This window comes from Phodopus roborovskii, unplaced genomic scaffold (genome assembly GCF_943737965.1).
Source record: "Phodopus roborovskii unplaced genomic scaffold, PHOROB, whole genome shotgun sequence".
Taxonomy (NCBI): domain Eukaryota; kingdom Metazoa; phylum Chordata; class Mammalia; order Rodentia; family Cricetidae; genus Phodopus; species Phodopus roborovskii.
This window is the reverse complement of record NW_026126433.1, coordinates 32,973,500-32,982,574: the sequence shown is the minus strand read 5'-3', so window position 1 is coordinate 32,982,574 and position 9,075 is coordinate 32,973,500. Positions and strand designations below refer to the sequence as shown.

The 9,075-nt window shown below is 40.6% G+C and overlaps 1 pseudogene; it reads left to right on the top strand.

The window, feature by feature from the left end:
• Positions 1-7,262: 7,262 nt before the first annotated feature.
• Positions 7,263-8,190, top strand: LOC127223481 (glyceraldehyde-3-phosphate dehydrogenase-like; annotated as a pseudogene).
• The last annotated feature ends 885 nt before the right edge of the window (positions 8,191-9,075 follow it).

Genomic DNA, 9,075 nt, shown 5'->3' with positions numbered 1-9,075 from the left:
CAATGATTGTAACCATTTTACTTAAAAATAAAGAAATCAGTTAAAATTCTCTAAATTTAAAGAATCATGGTTTAGTCATCACTGAGTCTTCTATATGTAAGCTCCCCAAATTTGTATTAAAAATGTAAGTCTATAATGATAAATTTCTTTCTTATGTAACTTCCTCAGAGTTACTAAGTAATTCATTTTTCAGATGATAATTGGCCAAGTATCCAAAGTTCAAGCCAAACTATCTGTCTATTCAGTTTGGTGATTAGCTATGCATACAGTAGAATGTTCCTCTCTAAAGAGGGAACTTCAGGCCTGTATGCAGTGGAAAAAACACTGACTCACAGGCACGGTTGTGGAATGCAGCTTTGGTTTTAAATTGAGCCAGCTGAAGGCAACAGGCAGTTTCCATTCACTGAGTAAAAGGCAAACACTCTGAAGAGTTACATGTGAAAGTTATGCAATGATAAGATCCAAATTATTTCAATTTTTCTTTGCCAAGTGAGCCTAAGGGAAATCTCCTTGGCTACAGTAAAGTTATTGCCCCTCCCCACACGTACATTGCCTCCTACATCTCCAGAAGCACTGGTCCCTCATCACATGAAATCTCCATTCATTTTTTTTCCTCCTGTGAATTCCTGAACTATGTCAGGATCCAGAATTTCAGGTTGCAGTGTCAATGAGTAGTGATTTCCAGTGGCCAAAAAAAAAAAAAAAAAAAGGAAGACTGAAAATGATAAATTAGTAACAGAAAATGAATTTTGTATAAAGCTCTTACAGCCACTCCATTTAAAGTTTAAACTCATGGATTATTTTGATTACCTAACATCCTTAACATTATTACAAAGCAGGTCTCATTAAGACTCATAAAAGCCTGAGGTTAAGATGTGTAATAACTTCCCCAAAATCACACAACTGTTAAAAATCAAATATAAATAAATTTAAGTCTAAAATCTTTTCTTTTCTCTGTGTCTTAATATGTAAATGAATATATGGACTTGGAGAAGGACTTTTAAATGAGAAATAGTCCTTATAAAGGGTATTTCTTAGGTAAACAATAAAGTATCTGGATTTCCTATGTGTTTATTTATCGTCTATGTTCACTTGTCTGAAGAAAGTGGCCAAATGGAGTGTACCCTGGAGAGTTGTTGAGTCTGCAGTGTGGGTGTACAGGTCAGGATTTGAGATTTTTCCAGTTCTCTCTCCAGGTCCTCTCATCATAAAATGTAACTGCTGAAAAGGGTTACTTTAAATTCCTCCATGTTCCCAGTAATGGGGTTATAAATACAGGGATTATCTGTTTAGTATTTCTAAAATTCTGCTACTATTCTGTTAAGTAATTAAGTATTTAATTGGAAAACATCATAGTAATACCCACTCTAAATTGCTAAGTATGGATATATTCAAGGTTTAATGAAAATATAGTTAAGCATTTATTTTCCTTAGATTATCAAGGACCAAGATGTTGTTCTAAATACTCCAGAAAATTATAGTGAAAATGTTGCCTTAGGACACACCCTCAAAAAGGCACAAGGCATTCATGGAAACAAAATGAATTCTTTCAATACATATGCTTTCCTTAAAATTTTTTAAGGGTATATAAAAGCATAGTGGATAATTGAGATCATATATAATTGTATAATCTGTATATAAGCACTCTAAGCATACAAGTCTTATTAATTTTATTTTTTCATAATTATCTAGAATTACGACTTAAAGTCTCAAACTCAGCAATATTCACGAAGAGACATTACTTTCCACCAACTGTTGCCAAAGTTTTCCCTTCTTGATTCACCAACATTCCACCCTCTGAATGTAAGACTGCAATAGTTGAAAAACAGGGAGTCTGGATGTGACCCACCTTGTTTTCTCATATTAACCATATCTGAGGCCACCTGTTCAACACCAGCTACAGAAAAAGCAGGTGAAGAATTAGAGGTGAAAAGAAGAAACTGCTCAGATTAGGGCAGGCCCTCAGTGGGGGTCTGCAGTTTTTTTCAGAACGGTGACTCTTCTGCCCTGCCCTGTAAGCAGTCAGGTCTTGTACCTAGTGAGTAAAGGCATATGTATGCTATCTATTTCTGTCACAACAAATTGCCACAAACTCAGTAGCTTGAAACAGTCTTCATCTTACAAGTCTATAGGCTAGACATCTAGTAGACCCACAACGCTGTCATCAACTCATTAGCCATTATGAGGCTGCTGAGAAGAATCTGCTTCTAGGCTCCTCCAGGCAGTTGCCAAGATTCTGTTTGCCTTCACCTTCAGACCATCAGTAGTCATGCTGTGAGTCATGCTCTGACACCAGCCATACAACAGTTGCAACTTTTAAGGCAGCAGTTCATTGGGCCCACTAAATGATCTGCAATAATTTATGATTGCATATATTAATCAAATCTGCCAGGCCCTTCTGACTATATACAGGGATTGTCACCTTGTAGAGGTTATGGTTTGAGCACCTTAGGATGGTCCTTCTGCCTTCCATAGGAAACCATAAGAGAGTCCTAGGGAAAGTATTGCTTCATTCTCTATGTGCTGTGGGCTGTTTCCAGGAGTTCTCTGCTACAGGCTGAGTTTTTGAAGGTTTTGAAGGAAGTATCCACCATGATTGGTTCTCTATGATATGAGATTGAAGGCATGAAGACATGAGGCATGAAGAGGAGCCATGTTCTCACACACCACATCAGGTAGCCCCATTACAATGTTTTCCCTCATAGCTGTTCTGATCCTTCCCCTATCTGCCATGGCCCTTTCTCCATGACTCTAGATTTTTGAAATAAATAAATAAGAGATGTTGCTTGAAATTTGACAGACTGCTCCTCTTTTAAAATTTTGGAACAGGCAGTTGTATGACTTACAAATTTAAGTTTAGAATAAAACATCCATTTGTGTATCCTTAGCTGTGGGATGACTGGGGACAGCTGTACCAGTCACTAAGGTATAAGGTGTTTACAAACATTTTTCCTATCTAAATCTATGACCACATTTTTATATCATTCTATGCCTGTCATTTTCTCTTAGTATAGACTATTACCACATTGTAAGTAATCCATAACTTAATAGTTAATATGCACATAGGCTATAATAAATGTATACAAAAATATGCTTTTAGAATTTGAGGAACATAAAAAGTAACACATCTGATGGGAGATGTCGTTCTGTATATGTTTCTCATACTGGTTAAATGAATAAAGCACTGTTGGCCAATAGGAAAGCAAGATAGGCGGGACTAGGAGACAAGGAGGAAAGAGGAAGTAGTAAGGGGTCAAGATGGAGAGCCTGGAAAGAACAGAGCTGCCATTCCTCAGCTCTCGGTAAGACCATGTGGAAATACATAGAAATTGGTTAATAATTAAGACAGAGCTAGCCGATAAGAAACTAGCACCTGGCCAATAGCATTGTATCAAATACAGAGTCTCTGTGCATTATTTGTGGCTGGCGTGACGGCGGGACAAGACCAGCGGGGCGGGACAAGACCAGCGGCAGCAGGCAGGAAAAACTGTACTCCTTACACACATCATCAAATGTTTTCACATCTTTCTCAAATTTTGGTGCAAAACAGAGAAGACCAGGTGAGTTTGGGGTAGTATGACAATAGATATTGGTGCTAAACTGTGATGAATCCGCAGATCAAGTGGACTTGAACTTCTAGAAACATTAGTCCTCACTGTTGCCCTATACTCAAGCTTATTGCTTGGGCTCAAAACTGAACAAAATAGCGATTCAAACATGAGTTGAAAGTTTGTATAGAGTGGCTCTTCAAACTCTACCTGGTGTCTCTTCTCTTAATGTGATTTCAGCTGAGGGATGTCACTGCCCATCATGGTGCTAAGGGGGAAGTCAAGAGTCTGCCTCCTGAAATCCCTATGACAGAGGCCAGTGTTAGAGGAAAAAAGCTGCCTATCAGTGTCTCTGTTTCTTAATCTTGGCTGACCAGCTACTGCCGTACCCTGAAATTCAATCCTTTCTAGAGTGACCACCTTCTAATCTTGCCATCTTTTAACTTTTTTAAATTAGATTATATGTAATGGGAAGGGGGAAGCTGACAAGGCACACACATGGAAGTCAGAGGACAGCTTGCAGAAGGTGGGTTCTCTTCCTCTACTGTGTGAGCCCAGAGATCAAACTCACATCATCAGATGTGGTGACAAGCAATTTTATTGGCTGATGCATCTCACTAGTTTGATCTTGTCGTTGTAATTCAGCCACCTTCTGTGTTTTTAAAGTTCCCATTGTGCTTATCTACATTGTAGTACTTAGCACACCACAGTAAAATCAACTGCTTATTTATATGTATTCCAGAGGCAAGTATTTTTTGAAAATAACAGTCAAAATCAACCCAAGGTTATCTCATAAAAAATAGCTAATAAACACCGGGTGAATGGATGGACAGTTTTACTAATACTAGGTCATCATAGAGCAGCAGCTAGACCAGATTTCATTTCCACGAGTTGAGTCTATAGGTACTAAGATGGTGCCCATTATACATTTACTGAGATGAGGCTGAGCAAAGGAAGCAAGCAGTGTGTGTACTCACCATGTTGCCTAAGCCTGTCACATAAACAGCATGACTCATGTTAGTCATGTCCATACTAGAAGCCCAGAAGCATCCTGCCCGTGGTTCATAATTAGCAGGAACTTAATACTTTAGGCCTTGAGTGATTACTGTGTGTCTGTTTCCTAATGTGTATTGAGCTGTGCAATAGCATAAGTTTTGCTACAAAACCACAACCCTATCAAAGGAGTAAGTACAAGAAGTGCATGCTTTCCAAAAGGGATAACAGTAATCCACTCATCCAAGATGGACTGATCAGTTAACATGACTCCCAAGCAACTCTTGAGTTTGTTGTCAGCTCACACTTGTAGTATTGCTGGTTTCTCTCATTTGCCTGTTGTGGTGCACTGTACTTATTCTTCAACAATGCCTTTGAATTAAACTGAAAGCCTCTTAGAGATCAGAACTACACTTTTTCTCCATCTGCACTGTGTCTGCTCTTAAATGCATAGCATAAGGCTATGTTGATTGCCTTATCCCACTTTCTACAATTAGAACAGAACACCACAGACTGGATTATTTACAAACAATGGAAGCTTATTTAGATTATGGTCCTAGAAGCTAGTAAGTCCAAGACTGGGTGGGGAGTCATTTCTAGTAGGACTTTCTTTCTGTCACAAACATTTTTACATAATATTGACTCCTACTGGGACCCACATTCATCTCCTGCAAATATCCTATGTCCTACACACACACACACACAGAGAGAGAGAGAGTTGTTTTTAAAAAGTGAATTGCAGTTCATACTTGTGCCCATGATATTAGTTTTAATTTAATATTCACAAATACCTTGAGGAAATAAGGCTTACTCTACCCATTTTATACTTAAGGAAATGCAAGGCACACACAGGTGAAAGGGCTTGCTAAGTTTACAGGTGCCAAGGGACAGAGCTGAGATGAGACCACAGGTGTGACAGTTACTACTGATTATCAACCCATCGGGATCTAGGGTCACCTAGGAAACAAATTTCTGGTAATGGCTGTTAAATTTAGATAATCTATCCTGAGTATAGGTGGTATCTATGGACTGGAATACCAACATTCATCTCTCTCTGCTTCCTGACTATGGATACAATATGGCCAGCTGCCTTACACTCCTGCCACTGTGACTTCCCCTCCATGATGGACTGTGTCCCCTGGAACTGTGAGCCACAGTAGACCCTCTCCTTCCTTTAACTACCTTTGTTGGGTATTTTGCCTCATTTATTAGGTTAGGGTTATTTTGCTGTGATGAAACACCACAACCAAAATGCAAGCTGGAGAAAAAAGGGTTTATTCTGCTTACACTTCCATATCACTGTTCATCATCCAGGGAAGTCAGCACAGGAACTCAAACAGGGCAGGAACATGGAGGAAGGAGCCAATGCAAAGGCCATAGAGGAGTACTGCTTATTGGCTTGCAGCCTCTGGCTTGCTCAACCTGCTTCTTATAGAGCTGAAGACCACCAGACCAGGGATGGTACCACCCATAATGGGCTGGACCCTTCCTCATCAATCACTAATTAAGAAAATGCCCTACAACCTGATCTCATGGAGGCATTGTCTTCTTCTTCTTCTTCTTCTTCTTCTTCTTCTTCTTCTTCTTCTTCTTCTTCTTCTTCTTCTTCTCCTTCTTCTCTTCTTCTTCTTCCTTTTCTTTTTGTTTGTGTGGATTTTGTTTGGTTTTGGTTTTTGGTTTTGGTTTCAAGACAGGGTTTCTTGTTATAAACCCTAGTTGTCCTGGAACTCGATTTATAGAACAAGTTGGCCTCAAGCTCAAGAGATCAGCCTGTCTCTTTCTCCCAAGCACTGGAATTAAAGCCACTGCTTGGCTGGAGGCATTTTCTTAATTGGAGTTCCCTCCTCTCAGATGACTTTAGCCTGTGTCAAGTTAACATACAACACATAACCATTCAGTACTCCTCAGTAATGACGAAAGTAGCTAACATACAACATACACAGTCTGACTGTGATGCTACTTCTACTATGAGAGTCTCTACAGTACTATACAGCAAGGGAGTGGGCATTATTATGTAGAAGACCAGAGCTACAGTCCTTGTACACTATACCTGCCTGTGAACTATCTGGCAATTGTGCAAAACAAATATGATAATAATACTTATGTGTTTGTTTTTAACTTAAAAGAGAGTATTCATTTATCTACACAAAAAGTAAAGTAAGTTTTGGAACTGTGACCCTCTGTGACTAACATATAGATGACATCCTATCATCCCTTCCATAATGGCTTTTACATAAGAATTTAAAAGGTTGTCTAAATGTATCAAGTGACCCTGTGTTGATGGATAATACTGAAAATGTCAAATTATAACAAAACTTTTGAGAGGCAGAGCTTATGGAGACACCTTCTGGCAATAGGGATGAGCCTTACAAGGGATATTGGGCCCTGCCCCACATTGTCCCATGGCCATGAGATGAATAGTTTTATCAGATGGTCCCACCATAATGTGTTCATTGCTACAAGCTCAAAACCAACAGGGCCATCTGGCCATAAATTGAAAACTCTAAAACTTTGAGCCAAAATCAACCTTGTTTTTGAAGCTCATTATCTCCAGTATTTTGTCATAGTAACAGAAAACTAACATCTCAAATTACCTAAGAGGAAGGAGAGGTGTTCTTCATCTTTTTGACATATAATAGACACTGTTGAGGTCTCTGCTCCTCCCTGTTCTAGAGACAGCCCCGTCTTTTCATGCAGTGCCAGCCTCGTTTCTGAGACACAATGGTGAAGGTCAGAGTAAACGGATTTGGCTGTATTGGACGCCTGGTTACTAGGGCTGCCATCAATTCTAGCAAAGTGGACATTGTTGCCATCAATGACCCCTTCATTGACCTCATCTACATGGTCTATATGTTCCAGTATGACTCTACCCACGGCAAGTTCAAGGGCACAATCAAGGCTGAGAATGGGAAACTTGTCATCAACGGGAAGGCTATCACCATCTTCCAGTAGCCAGAACCAGCCAACATCAAATGGGGTGATGCTGGCGCCGAGTATGTTGTGGAGTCTACAGGCATCTTCACCACCATGGAGAAGGCTGGAGCCCACTTGAAGGGTGGGGCCAAAGGGTCATCATCTCCGCCCCTTCTGCTGATGCCCCATGTTTGTGATGGGTGTGAACCATGGAAATATGACAACTCCCTCAAAATTGTCAGCAACACTTCCTGCACTACCAACTGCTTAGTTTCCCTGGCCGAGGTCATCCATGACAACTTTGGCATTATGGAAGGACTCATGACCACAGTCCATGCCATCACTGCCACCCAGAAGACTGTAGATGGCCCCTCCGGGAAGCTGCAGCGTGATGTTCGTGGGGCTGTCCAGAACATCATCCCTGCATTCACTGGTGCTGCCAAGGCTGTGGGCAAGGTCATCCTAGAGCTGAACGGGAAGCTCACTGGCATGGCCTTCCGTGTTCCTACCCCCAATGTGTCTGTCGTGGATCTCACATGCTGCCTGGAGAAAGCTGCCAAGTATGACGACATCAAGAAGGTGGTGAAGCAGGCATCCGAGGGCCCACTGAAGGGCATCCTGGGCTACACCGAGGACCAGGTTGTCTCCTGCGACTTCAACAGTGATTCCCACTCTTCCACCTTTGACGCTGGGGCTGGCATCGCTCTCAATGAAACTTCGTAAAGCTCATTTCCTGATAGGACAATGAATTCGGCTACAGCAACAGCGTGGTGGACCTCGTGGCCTACATGGCCTCCAGAGAGTAAAAGCCCGTCCTAGACCATCCACCCCCAGCAAGGACATAAGCAAGAGAGAGGCCCTGGCTGCTGAGCAGTCCCTGTCCAACAACCCCCAACACTATAATCTCCCTCACAGTTTCCATCCCAGACCCCCAAAATTAAGGGGCTTGGGGAGCCCTGCTCTCTTGAGTACTATCAATAAAGTTCACTGCACATGTCAAAAAAAATAGGCACTGTTGAGTAAAAGAATATAATTGTTAATATAATTTTAGCAGTAACTTCTATTTTTCTAGACTATACCTCTGAGCATATTTTGAAGGCAAGCTAGATTGTATGTTATATAACAATTATTACCTTTGGATACCCCAACCATCTGGGCTCCACATTCTCTTAGAAAAAAATCTAAGTATGGCTGCCAAGATCAAAAGCAGCTGAAGGAAAAAAAGAAAAAAAAATCAAAGAGAATATCCAAGTAATCCAAAAGCTCGTGGAGATAAATTTCACACTATTCAAAAGAAATTAAAGCCTTTCTATTCCTGTTTTTAATTACAGGAAATAGTTTTTCTTTCTCTGAATGGGCCACCCATGTTCTAGAATCTTGACCATGTGACCGGCCTTGTACAGTGAGCTGGTTCTGAGTGCTTCTGAGTCCTGATGAATATTCCTCAAAGAACCACAAAATCAAACCTTTATGAGTCCTTAGGATCAACTCTAGCAAATTCTGTGATACCAACCACCCTTTGTGGTGTCACACCTTACCACATATGCCCCAACCTCATTTCCTTTACTTATTAGCAAAATAATCAAATCAGTTCTATTGCCATGGAGACTGATAGTTTCAC